Below are 14,483 nucleotides of genomic sequence, written 5' to 3'. Positions count from 1 at the left end.
TCTTCTCCACAGGTCAGCAACGTGCCTCTATGCGACCGGCCAGACTTCACCACCAGGAATGGGCAATCGCCGCACATCAATCTCTGTCACCACGGCTCATTGACTCCACAGCTCCTCTGCATCCCACTCCAGGCTCCAGATGCAGGTTCAGCGAGGTATCCAGGCTCCAGATGCAGGTCCAGCAGCGCATCCAGGCTCCAGACGCAGGTCCAGCGAGGCATCCAGGCTCCAGATGCAGGTCTAGAGAGGCATTTAGGCTCCGGATGCAGGTCCAGTGAGGCATCCAGGCTCCAGACTCAGGTCCAGCGACGCATCCAGGCTCCAGGCGCAGGTTCAGAGATACATCCAGGCTCTCATCCTGGTCATCCTGGATGTTGGGTGGCTTGAGGGGGTTGTTGATGTGTGTTGCACTTGGCCCTGGCTGCTCCATACTGCATTTCATTTTTGTGTGAGCCTATTTTCTATTGGAGGTCGACTGATAGGCTATTTTTTACATAAGAGGCAAAATAAACTCAAGTTGGGCTGACTAATGTGCCGCTAATGGGCCTTTCGTTGGATTTCAGCCAGTAACGCCGGAATTTCGATCGTCATCACGCTAATGTTAGCAGCAGTTTTCACTGCTGATCCCTTAAGCTATCACCATGTAGTGACATCTTGTACATACGTTGCTAATAAGGCGATAGTTTTCAGCGGTACACAGCGGTAAGAAAACTGCCGCTAATTAGCGTTGGAGGTAGTTTTCGCCCAGTCCTCGTACATATGCCCCAAAGCCTTTTAATTTATAATATTTCTTTCTGCAGGCCTAATCCATTCCATTTTATATTCCATTTGCATCTCTTGCAATTCCATTACTATTTATTCTGCAGCTTCAGATTTTCAGTTCAATGAATTAATTAAATATATGCTCATAATCCTGCAGTCGATGGATCACCTCTTTCCCTATCACAAACCATTTTTGATGGGAGGATAATCCTTAGCTATTCTTAGATGTTTACCACCATCTTTCCAAATTAAATGGATTCCTGAATATTAAATATTTGTACAGGAATGAGTTATTCAAGTACCTTTCCACACTGATCCACGTACATTGTATTTTTCTCAGCATGTTATTATGCATATTTTCTGACATACACTTTTATGTCAAGCTGGAATCCCACCTCTCATATCCATTTAGATTGCACTTGCCTGCAAGACACATATCAGCTTGAAAACCTCTGTCACTCCTGTAATGCTTCACCAAGCCTTCAAGTACCACAGCCTTTTAGGTCAGGGTGCATTTCACACATTTATTTCACACATTTAAACCATATACTGTGCATGATTTTTAGCGATATTATTGTGAAACAAGAATTTTTTTTCTCAGTATTTTTTAAGTAAATACTTAAGGATACAGAGATTATATTTTTGTGAATCATATTTTTGACACGTTATTTGTGTAACACATTATTGTTATAAATATTGTATCAGTGATGTATGAACGTAGGGCATTTTGCCCACATGGTGAGCTTTTTTAAATTTATGGCAGGAGGATGCGACACTTTGAGAAAATGGGTGAAATTCTCTTAGCATCGCCTTAGTGCAGATAATAAAAAGTTGTGTATTTCTAGAACTTAGGTGCTTGAAATTGGTGGATTGATACATTCTGCCCTGACATTATTAGGGCGCATTTCTAGTGACCAAATATAGTTGCAAAAACTCCTTTCACATGATGGTGGCACCCTTTTTGAGGAAGACAAACAAACATCTTGACATTCTTCTTAGAGTAAACTGGTGGTGCCACTGTGGCAGAAGTCTTTATTGTTTTACCTAGTGGAATATCTTAGTTGTCTTATCTTTGTTCAATGGCCTTCCTACTTATTCTTGTGCTTGTCCTGTGCAAGAGCTTCCCGGAATCACAGTGTTCCTACTGAATGAGTAGTATCCTTCCACTGCATACTTAAGGCGGCACTTTTTATTTTAAATGTATTAATCCAAGAAAGGGCCTGTTTCCTTGCTCTCAACCTAATTTTCTTCCCCCGCAAGCACATTTCTTTCTCTCCTTCACTCTCCCTGTTCCCGATACTTATCCCGCTTTCTGTTTTTCTTTTTAAAGAATTCCTTTCTCCCGGTGTGCTCCTCATTCCCTGGTCCATGCACCCCATCATTTATTTTATTTATTTACTTTTTTACTAATGCCCTGCAGCTGCAAAGTTCCACTTTTACTCTTTTTTTACTTTAATGTATTTAAACGATCTATCATGCTCTTCTATCATGTTAGAGTGGTCCATGAAAGTGTCTGCACTATGGGCCAGATGTAGGTATCCAAATGCCGGTCGTAACGGCCGAAAATACCGATTTTCGGCCGTTAACGACCGGTATCTGGATACTGAGATGTAGGACCACCTAAAATACAGATTCAGTAATTTTACAGATTCGGTAATTTTACAGATTCTGTAAAATTACCGATTCTGTAAAATTACCGAATCTGTATTATGAGATGTAGGTAGCACTGTAATCAGTGCTACAGGGCTTTAAGAATTCGTTATTTACCACCTACTAGAAGTTGGTGGTAAATAATGAAAAGCCTTGAAAAAGCATTTTTTTTGCTTTTCAAACGCTGCCATGTTGCAGACATACATGCCCTTAGGGCATGTATGTCTGCAACATGTGCACCCATACACAATTGAGGGGTGCAACAGGGTGTCAAAGTGACACCGTGCCACCCTTCAATGTTTCCCCCAATTACCGAATCGGTATTTACCGATTCGGTAATTGACATTCATTCCTATGGGCCTCCAGGCCCATAGGAATGAATGGCAATTACCGAATCGGTAAATACCGATTCTGTAATTTCAAAAGAGAAATTATCTACATCCCATTTACCTACTCTTAAAAACCGAATCGGTATGATTCGGTATTTAGGAGTAGGTAAATCGAGATTACCTACATCTGGCCCTATATGCGTATGTATTAGAATGTGCAGTATGTGTCATGACATAAGCGTGTGCATCGAAAGGTCTCTTTAAGTGGGTTTTCATTAATGAAAACCAAATGTAAGATTGTAATTGCAAAATTGCCTCCCATTCATAAAAATGCGTCTTAATGCATGAATTAGCATACGAGCGGCAACAACTCTGCCAAAGCTAAAACCTTGCCCTTGAAAAGCCAGTGTTTGTAATTTTGGAGGCCACTATTGGTAAAAAAAAATGGGATAAAAGCCATGCATTAAGCTGACAGTTTAGGACACTGACCATAGAACATTGGCCTGCTATGGTTATTTTGTTATTCAGATTTGCCAAAGCTTCAGAAGGACATCTGAAGTCTGATATCTGTAAATCTGATTGCTTTGCTTTCCTTTCTCTTCTATTGCAGCTGATTTCAAAAGATGAATTTACAATCTGATTGCATTAAATCCCAGTTACATGCAAGCAATATCGGTAATCGTGTTTGGCCAGCATGCTGCCTGCTGCTTCTGTTTTACTGTTATGATTTCACATTATGATTAGATTCTGGCTCTACAAAATAGTTTCCTTTTAAAATCAAAAAGGTTATCCCTCATCAGCAGAGACCTCCATTAGACCTTTATAAAGAGTTCTGCCAATATAATTTGTGATGTTCAATAAATATGCTCTTGGACGTTTTCTGCTGCCTGAAAGTCATGCAAGGCTGCCTTTACCGAAAAACTGAAAACACTCAATCGATCAAAGACACTGGGCTGTGTCACAGCACACGAGCACTAGAAGGGCTCATTTAAGACATGGCCCATGCCACAATTTAAGTCTGACTGGTGTTTTAAATATTGAAAAGGTCAAACAGCGATATTTCACCACCGACGACAGTGCTGATGCCACTGGGACTTTAAATGAATGCGATGCATTTGGCTGGAAGTGTAGCAGTATTTGTTGACATCTATAAAACCGTTACACAGCACAACAAAACACGCCACAATAACATGACAGGAAGCAAAATAACACCAAAAAAATATAACAGCGCATTGCAAGAAAACGGTCAAAACTGAAAGCAACACAACCACTGTACAACACAACAATAACACAATGAAGTAATGCAGAACATCAACACAGATGCTCAATAAAGCGCAACACATCACTACCACAGCAACATGCAACACAACAAGTTTGCACACACGTACTTGACCTACATTATTACCATCTTCAGAAGTCTGCTTTCACACTACAGTGGTAAAAGATCTGCGTTCCATACAGCATGCACTTTACCCAAAGCATGTAAACACTCATCTCTAACCATGCAGATTAATCTGAATAGTCACTGTACTTTTTGGGGAGAGCAGTAACTATAGTAATGCAGAAGTAGTATAAAAATATATTGTGATGCAGTAATATCATTGGCAACAGTATTGACATTTACGATAAGAAATATCCTTGTTGAGAATATCATTGTTAATATCGTTTTCAATAATGTTGTTATAAAACATGTTTTTTTAATTATCTTTCTGTGTTTTAGTTCATATATTAATTTTATGGTATTATTGTTTTTATAATTGTTAATCATATTTGTAAATATAGTTTGTAATTTCAAGTGATTTATAATTTTTCATTTAATTTTTAATAGTAATTTATAGTTTTGTAGTGGGTTCCTATGTTTGTAGGGGTATAGGGTGGGAAGTTAATTAAGTATAAGTAATTGAAGATTAAGTATTCATTTAATATGAATTGTTTACTTGATTTTTTTTTTTTTTTTTAAACCTTTATGGACATCAAAAGGTGAGACAAGTCGAGGCCTACAACCAAGCCGGCCGGCCGCAATGTGCAAAATAATCAGGAGTCACCAGGCAAATATTACATAATCAATCAATACCAAGCAGAGGCCGTACAATCACAGAAGGGGAAAAGAGATACAGAAACCAAAGGGCTAAAACACAGGAGTAAATAAGGCTTAATTTTATAATATGGGGAGAAGACATATGACAGGCTCACTTTCAATACGGAGGCATCCGATATCCCAAACCCATCTCAACATTAATAAGGGGGCATGGGGGCAAAGTATCGGGGGGACAACACAATGCAGTCAAGAAAATCAGGATACGTGAGACACAATCAGCCCCTGAGCATTATCCTCGTAACATGCCCGCCACCCAAGACACTACCAAGCCAGAACAGAGGGATCGGAAAAACAATGCATCAAAACCAGCCCGTCATAATAACCTCTGGGACACAGGAAGGAAAAACAAAGGGGGGGGGGACGAAGTGGGGAAGAGGAAGAGGAAGGGAAAGGAAAATGGAGGAAAGACAAAATAAAACAAGAAAAAGAAAATAAGAAAATATGGAAAACGAAAGGAAGAAGACACGCCGACACAGGCCCCCCGTGGCGGGAAGACAGGAGACAAAAGGAGTAGCGGCCCAAGTGGGGGTATGGCGATCGGGGAGAAGGACAGCTGAAACAGAGCAGGAGGATTAACAACGCCACACCCCCCACCCGAAACACACCATAGGAGGTCGGGACAGACGCGGCCTCACGAAAAAGAGATACAAAAGGGCCATAGAACCAGAAGATAAACAAAAAATAGAGCCCAACCCACCCGTCCCACCCTGCACCCCTGTAGAAGGCTATGGCCCACCCTTCAAACAGCGTGCCTGTCGCCCTAAACCAGAACCCGAAATATAGCGAGAAGTAAGAAAGAAGAAAGACAAAAAGGCAAGAAAAGCGGAGAAAGGAAGACAGGAGGGAGGAGCAGAATAACCATAATAATCCGAACGGGCGGCCGCAGCCCCCCGCCCAACCAGACAAGCACAGTCAAAAACAGACCAGGACGACACCCCATCACGCGCCACAAAACAGTAGGAGAAGGGGACCTCCCACCTTTCTACGATTAAAAACAGTTATGCTACGAAATCGTATACCAGGAATCAAACGGAAGTCGTACATTTCACCCCAACCCTTTCGAGCGACAAACCCCACCCACCACATGGCAATGGAAAACCACATACTAAATCCGAAATCAGCATATAATCGAGTGGGATGGTGACTAGCATAGTTACTTGGGGGGTAGACAGATCCACAAGGGAGCAATAGTCCAAAGAGAAAGTATCGATGCATCAAATATCGCAGCACGAGCAATGAAAAACAGGAGTTCAGTTGCGCCACTGGAGCGGGCGAGGTGGCCCCAATTATAGACACAGGCAAAGTCATCGAAGCAGGCACAGGAGGCAGTTCATCAATATTGTCAGGCAACAATGTCGAACAGGGTCGCAGTACAGCATCCAAGTCCCCGGGGTCCGAATCTTGAAAAGCAGGGAGCCCCAAAGTCACCGACACACTACACGATCTTCGATCAGTGGCGGAGACACTCAAGTCAATCGAGGGGGGCGAGGCAATGAAGTCTTCGAAACAAGAGGGCGACAAGATGAAATGGCCGCCCAAAATGGCGGCAGATCGTGGCGTCCCCACCGAGACGCCCAGGGCCAGGGAGGCGTGTAGGGATCTCAGGGCTTCCAGGATATCTCTGACCGTCGGCTCACGTCCACCAGATCCGCTCCCCACACCAATAGGCAACACGGGCCCGCCGCCACAGGGTGATTCTCGTGTCAGAGGGTCGGCCGCCATTTCAGGAATCAGCCCAATCGCCGCTCACCAAGACCCCCGGAAAGAACAGTTCTCAAATGTAGGACTTTACAAGCTCCGGGGGTCCCAGCAAGGGCGGCCTCGATGCCAAAAGGATATCCACCCAAGACGGGTCTCCGCCAGCACCAGCACCGGTGCCCCAATCAAGCGGAGTCCGGGCCCCGAGGACCAGGGCCGTCGGACAAAGCAGCGGCGGGGAGAGACCCCTTCACAGACTCAGGTCCCCGGGCCTCTCACCCACGTCGGCCGTGCGGCCACCCGGGCAGGCCCGGGTCAGGATCGCCGGGATCTTCGCACATCGGCTCCCAACACTGGTTCTCGCTCTCGGCCGGGGCCGAGAGCCGTCGGATCCCACCGGCCAGGTCCCGGTCCAAGTCCCGCAGAGGCCCCGCTCTCTCAGAGGCCACAACTCCGGAGCCACTGCACGCCGAGACCCCGGGGTCGGATGGTGAGTACAAACAAGCCGTTATGTTGCCAATGCCCCAAAAATGTGTCGTCCCCGGACAGGATAGAAGACAGGATAGGCAATCAGGACGGAGGGCTGCGGGAGCCGAGCTAAAGGGCGACCATCACGGCCGCGAGCTAGGCTCCTCCCCCGTTTACTTGATTTTTAATTATGTAAATTGTGTAATAATTATATTTATTAAGTTATATATTAGGGTTGGCTACTGGGTTTATAAGGGTATTGGGTGGGTAGTTAATTAAGTAACAATTGCTTACCGATTAATTATTAGTTTATAAATAATTATTTAATTGACTTTTAAGAATATAAATTGTGTTATACTTTTCTGTTGTTATATTTTAAATGTGGGTACAACAAACATAACACAATAACATGACAGGAAGTAACATAACACATCGAAACATAACAAACAGCACATTTGAAGAAAACGGTCAAAACTGACAGCAAAATAACAACCACTGTACAGCACAACAATAATACAATGAAGTGATGCAGAACACCAACACAAAGATGAACAGTAGGTAATGTGTAGGCTGTGTTTTGTACAGGGCAACCTTAGTGTATCATTGTAAGCCCCCAGGAGGAAAGTAGTGTATTGTGGCCTACTTAAGAGAGCCGGACACACAATCAGCACCAAAGAAATTCCTATGAGACCTGTAATGATGGCTACTGTCATCTACGAAATGAGTGCACAAGTATTCTATGTATCTTCTAAAATATATTGTATATAGGGTGAGATAGTTTACATAATTTTCATTGCATAACTATCTTTCTATCTTTCTTTTCTCGTCATCACAGCCAGTGTTGCTTAATCAAGCTCTTGGTAAAGCATTATATTTTCTATATATTTCACTGCATATCCTTTTTAGATCTTTTGCACATTTAGATATCAGTGCAGACCAAATTTGGACATCATAGTTTGTTTTTTGGCCACTTACTACAACTTATCAAACTCGGCTGGGCTCCACAGGTAGTTTACTTAGCTTATCAAAAATCTAAAAGAAGGTCATTACCATTTATTTAACTCATCTGGGCTCAGGCCTAGACTCAAAGTTAAAATAGCCTAATAAAAGATGCTAAAACCAAACCCATATTACACCAAGTTTAGCACATTGACTTGGTCCTAATCTGTTTTATTACGTAAAATAGAGGTGAGCAATGAAGTTCAAAGCACAATTTCCCAAAAATAATTGCTTTAGAGTTGCATGTGCCTTGGCCTGACTGGGGGACGTATATATGTGGGGCACTGGAAATAGCACTCTCGCCACAGCTGCTATGGCTTACTGACGGAACAGGGGGGGGGCTCCTTGCACTAACATCAGTGGGGACTGTAAACAACATGGTGGACATTGACTGGCGCCATCTCCTGTCAGCTCCACCAGTTAGACTGCCCTACTCCTTTGAGAACCGCTGGTGAGTGGTGCTTGTCTCAGTTGTGCTGGTCTCTGGGAGCCCCATACTAGAAGTGTGGTTGGGGCACTTCGCTCTGCTGCTCCGAGCATGGGACCCTTGCCCTGCCGCCATGGTCAAACAGCGCTGCACGAACGGGGGCCTGGTGTCTGCAGGAAGAGCACCTCGCCCAGTGCCAGGACAGAATAAGGCGGGTGAGAGTCCTCCCTGAGAGCCGAGCAAGTGCACACTTCTCCTTGCTGGCCCTACAGGAGGGGTTGGACTTGTTACTATCGAGCCGCTATTGACACTATACAGGGGCACCAGGAGGGGTCCATTGTCAGCACGATTACCTTTGAGACACTCCAATGGATGGCAATATTGAGGCTGTCCCACTTTAGGAATCTCCATTCTATCTTCCCCCTGTATTCGACAGTGACAGACTGATTATCCCCAGACCTTCTGTTCCCACTTGCTCTCCTTCCCAACCCTATCCTGATCTGACACTACCCTGCATTTCATCTCTGGACACCCCACACACCCAGACAGATCCGTATCTCAAGGCTGTTTATGGTACCACATTACAGCTCCATCTGATACACACCGGGCCCCTCCCAGAGTCTATATGCTGTTCCACTTCCATCGAGTTCTCTTTTGGGCTTGGAGGGAGGAGAGAGACATTCATTGTTGCTTTCACTATGCGGGCTAGATTATGCAGTTGTGTACTGCACACTCAGTGATTCTGTTTAGTATACTGTGTGAAGCTAAATTTCGTATGCATAACACCCCAACGCCTAGAACTGCGTTGCAGTTATACTGTATGGTATCGTATTTTGTCTGATACTACTGTAATGATGGTGGCTTTTGCATTTCTAGTTTAACCACTTCCGTACTGATGACGGAACCGCTCCGTCATCAGTGTGTGTGTGGTGTACTTGTAAAGCGCACTGCGACTCCAAGGAGTATCCTGGCGCTGAAGACCGCTGGGGAACCCGTCCTGGTTTTCCCTGTGAGATGGTCCCTTTCTGGGTATCTCCAAGGTGAAACCAGGCATCCCCGGCGTCTTTGGGGGGCCGTTGTAGAGATGAGGCAAGCTTAATGCCCAGAGTTGCCGAGTGTGTTCCCTGGTTAGAGTAGGCACCGAGGCGAGAATTATCGAATCTGTTTTGACCCTGGTCCACGGCCCTGCCGTGTCGGGAATTGAACCCTGGTCCCGGGCCGTTCTCTGCTTACGGGTCTGCCGCCTCTAACCAGTGAGCCACACCACTCCACATCAGCCGCGGTAGCACTGTGCTGATGACGGAGCGGATCCGTCATGGCCCGCCTGACGGGCCTGCGCGGCGCTGATTTTGCGCCTGCGCGGGGCGTTCTATTGAGCGGGCGGGCCATGACGGAACCGCTCCGTCATCAGCACAGCTAAACCGAGGCTGGTGACGGAGCGGTTCCATCACCAGCATGGGCGCACCGCGTGGCCCCCCCGCCCACTTAGTGCTGCGGCGGAATAGCCGCCGCAGCGAAGGTGTTAATGTAAATAATTGGAAGAAAACTCATGCATTTACAGGAACCGCTGTGATGGCAGTTCCTGCCAATGCTTTATAAATGACTGCCAGCTTGGCGGTCATTTATCAGTCAGTCGCGGCTAATCACCTACTAGGACCCTTGCTGCTTTGAGAGGGATCAGTTGAAAAGCCAGGTCTTGAGTCCTTTCTTGAAATCCATAAGATAGGAAGAAGTCTGGTATAAATTCGACAGCTGGTCCATCCACTAGGGAGACGAGGTAATCTACAATCATTCATAAATAATTCCTAGCCTGCTACTAATTCATGGACGCGGAAAACTATCAACCCACAATAATAACATTAGGTACAAATATGAAATTATAAGAAGTCAATTTTATTTAATACAAAAACTGTGTTAAAAATAGCTGCATTAATGCATAAGTTCATGGGTACATTTCATTCAACACTAAACTTGCTTGAAGAAACAATACACTCAAAAACAATAAATTGAAAAATGTGTGACAATGAACATAATCAAACAGTGGACGTGTTAGTACACAACCTCACAATATGGAGAAAGAAATTACAAAGGACATGAAGACAATACAATGGATGGCATAAAGAAACATGATGTTTGTCAATAAAAAAGATGCAATGTAGGTTCTGCAATGTATCGACGCCAGTTTTGGCGAGCTTTTCGCCTTCATCAGAAAAACCACATTGAAAGCTAAATACCTAAAAAGTAATTGATACATGGAGTCACAAAAACACCGAATAACTGAAGATTGCTTAACGTGCTGACTCTTACATGCAGCGAAGTGCACTAAAGGAAAGATGGAGAAAGAAGAAAGATAATGAAATGTTATAAAAAAGGAATATAACAGAAAATGGCCCAAGATTAGGACCCTGACATTTATACTGAGGTAGGTAAAGCAGAATTATAGTCAGAAATGCGGGGTTGCTCACCAGGACCATACCTTAGAAGTCGGGGAGAAAATGGTTCAAGGTAGATAACTTGAAGGGATACAGCCGGGCTGGAAAAGCTATCTTCTTAAATAAGCCTAACGTTAGATGGTTGAAAGTGAAAAAAAACCCAAAAGGCTCAAGAAAAAAAGGAGAGCAAATAACTGTAATGATAGTAAATAACTTCTAGATGAGATGAATGGTCCCACAGAATGGGTGTTTCTTGATATCTGGACCACTAGATTGGCCACGAACACTTGAACATGATCTAGGGGCTGGAAGAAGTGTATTGAAAGGAGCACACTGGGGAACATTATATGATAGAAAGAAGCAAGAATGGTGAAAAGTACCTTTAAAAAGTGTCTGTGTGTGGCATTGTGGTATAAAGACCATAAGAGAACAGTACCGTTCTGTTAATGTTCAGAGATATTTGGGGGCATATTAGCAAGAACCTCGTTATAATTATTGCGCTTTTAGCGGCAGGAAACTGCCGCTAAAACGGCGATAATGCGTTTGTTAAAAACCGGAGTATGGATAATTGAAGGTAAGTAAACAATTTAATTAATAAAACGAGTTTCGTAGCACGCCCTGCATCGCAAATTGTGATGCAGGGTGCGCTACGAAATTCGTTTTATTTATTAAATTATTTACTTACCTTCAATTATCCATACTCCGGTTTTTAGCACCCCCCCTCCCTGCCCCTCCCCCGCCCCGCCTCTCCGCCCCACTGAAACTCCCTCCACAGGCCGTGGCTGTCTATAAAGCATATTAGCAAGCCCATTATCGCAGTTTTAGCGGCAGTTAAAAACGCAATATTTTTAACGAGGTTCTTGCTAATATGCCCCCTTATTTTATAGACAAACCTGGTCAGTCTTCGCAGTAAACTCAGCATATGAGGATTACCTGTGGGCTGGATGCCTCAACTGTCAAGGGAATTGAGAAATGGGGGAGGGGGGGATAGCTGCTGAGAATAAAGCCAGCCACAACAAAGTATATAACACAACTATCTAAGGGGAAAAGGGAACATCAAGGGAAGAAACGCTAAGCCTTCGATATTGTGTCCAATCGTTGAAGGAAGCTATGGGTCTGCGACGCAGTGAATACAGACTTACAAGGATAAAATCTACTCCGTCCTAGTGGCGGAGCAATGGGCCGTCAGCGGAAAGAAAGATCGGCCCCTAAATCAGCTATACCTTGTCCTGGTGTGAGTTTGGAATTAGCAAAAACATGTCATTACTGTTTTAGCATGTATACAGGGGCGGCCTTAGGCATGTGCAAGCTGTGCACTCGTACAGGGCCACCAAACCCCAGGGGCCACCACGCCAATATATATCCCTAATATAATAATCTTCTGAGGATGGATACATATTTGTGTGGCGGCCCCTGGCAGGGATTTCGTGGCCTCCGGCTCTGTTCCACTTCCAAACACCCCCACCCCTCTTTACTGACCTCCGCGCTCCGCCCCGCCCGGACCCCATCTTATGGGCCCCCTACCTACGCTCCCTGCCCAGGGCCACCATGAGCCTAGAGACGCCCCTGATGTATACATCTTCGAAATGCCATGGGCTGTCTCCAAAATGATAAAGCAGTTATCTAGTGCATGGAGGGTGCTTGCACAGCTGGCAAATGACTAAAGGGAACGTACCCAAGCCCTTTGATCTTTCTTATGTGTTTAACTGGGCTGTGTGTTGTTATGATATGAGGTTTAACACTGCCAAGATTACCTATAGCCAGATCTAAGAGAGTACATAGAATCTTTTAAAGTAGCAATGCCCAGTCTACAAATATGCCTGTAGTTAAATCTGAAGGTCTAGAAAATCTTTATTTAGATACAACACAGCCTCTCTGCATGCCACACTCTGGGTCACAAATTGACCACATTTGTGATGCATAGGGTATTAATGCTGGAAAGAGGGGGGGTTGGGCCCTGTGGGAAAGAGGGTAGGTTGGGCCCCTGTATCTGCAAAAAAAGGGGGAATTTTACCTATGCCTCTGTTCTTATTTCAAACAATTAATGTATCATGAGGATAAACAAAACTCAATTAGTTATCCTGACATATTCTTTATGTCATTTTATTTAGTTGTCAGTCATATTTAGTAGTTGATCAGAGAAAGAACAATATCGACTGAACGTGTTGTCATACAATTAAAAATTCAAACATTAATAGACATTACAGTGAAGCACACAAAAACATACTGAATATATTCAAAATGTGAGCAAAAAAAATCAAATTGGTACAGTTGCCAAGGAACAAATATATACACAGAATGAATATACAATGGACAAATCAATGACCAATAACTGTTGAATTCCTGAGGGGTAAAAAAGAGCTTTTTAAACATAGAAGATACCCCTGTGCTCTGAACAATATCGCATTTAATCCAAATAGGTCAGAGAATGGATGCCGACGCGTTTCGAATCCCGCTATACAAATTGCAGGACTCTCATCAGGGCAGGATGAGTCGAATCCATAGGGAACTGTTTATAACAAAAAAACGAGGGAATTTTTAGAAATAATTCCTAAATCCATTCATGATTATTTAGCTCCAAACATAAAGCATCAAACGATGCGGCATACCTTATTTAATACCAAGGTTGCGCTTGCCTTAGGAATGCTGTCTACACCGTGGGTGTCACGCTGCAATAGAGTAAGGTGGGTGTTAGGATCTCAGTATTAGTTGCGTTGACTGATCCCTACCATTGGTTACATACAAGCAGTTATGTACCTTTGTGGTTTTGAATCAACGACTTGTTGCTTGACCGTCGTGTTTTTCAAATGGACTTCAAGTGCTGTTTTATTTAAAATGCATTTCTAAAAAAAAAAATGCAGAAAAACAAATGGCCGTGAGTGTGGATTGCTCGTATATTGGATCGTTGTTATGGTGCCCTGAGAAGCAGAGAGAAAGCGAACTTACTTCGTCAGGAAATCGAGGAGGGGCAGTGATCGATGCCGCTATTCGTGAATTGTATCGTGGTCGTGAGACCTGCAATTGACAAACAGTAATTACTGCACTCGCACGTTGTGTGCTTTTAGTAAAAAATGTATGGCAAATGCCGTCCGGGGCTCTCACCTTGTTACTTTCCGATTTCTGGCATAAACAATTGCATTCCACTCGCGGAATTGTTTGGTAGAAAGAGTTCGTGCATGCGCGATTGCATACTAAACCAAGGGATTGTCATGTGACGTCGTCACAGCCAATCAGTTAGTGTTAGTATATATATTGCATTCTGGGGTTTGTACTTTTAACCAGGATCACAAGTCCATATCTGAATGTCATGGCATGGAAGGGTTCATGTTTCTACGGCGAGCTAGATTGCTAGAGTCTATTAACTTCGCTCATAGAATTCAGTCCTTTGTTAACACTATCAAATTTCATAATGAGATATGCTTCTTTATGCAATAGCGCACTCTCAATACATGGCGATTGGTGTTTAGGATCAATCCATGTTAATACAGTCCACTTGAAGTCGTTTTCACTATGGTTTTTGCTCAAAAAGTGTTCGACCATCGGTGCAGACAAGACCTTTTTCTTTATTCTGGACCGATGTTGTGTGATTCTTACATTAATGGAATGGCAAGTTTTGCCGA

Source organism: Lissotriton helveticus, chromosome 2_1 (assembly GCF_964261635.1).
Source record: "Lissotriton helveticus chromosome 2_1, aLisHel1.1, whole genome shotgun sequence".
Taxonomy (NCBI): domain Eukaryota; kingdom Metazoa; phylum Chordata; class Amphibia; order Caudata; family Salamandridae; genus Lissotriton; species Lissotriton helveticus.
The sequence above is the reverse complement of the archived record's forward strand: the minus strand, read 5'-3'. Positions refer to the sequence as shown.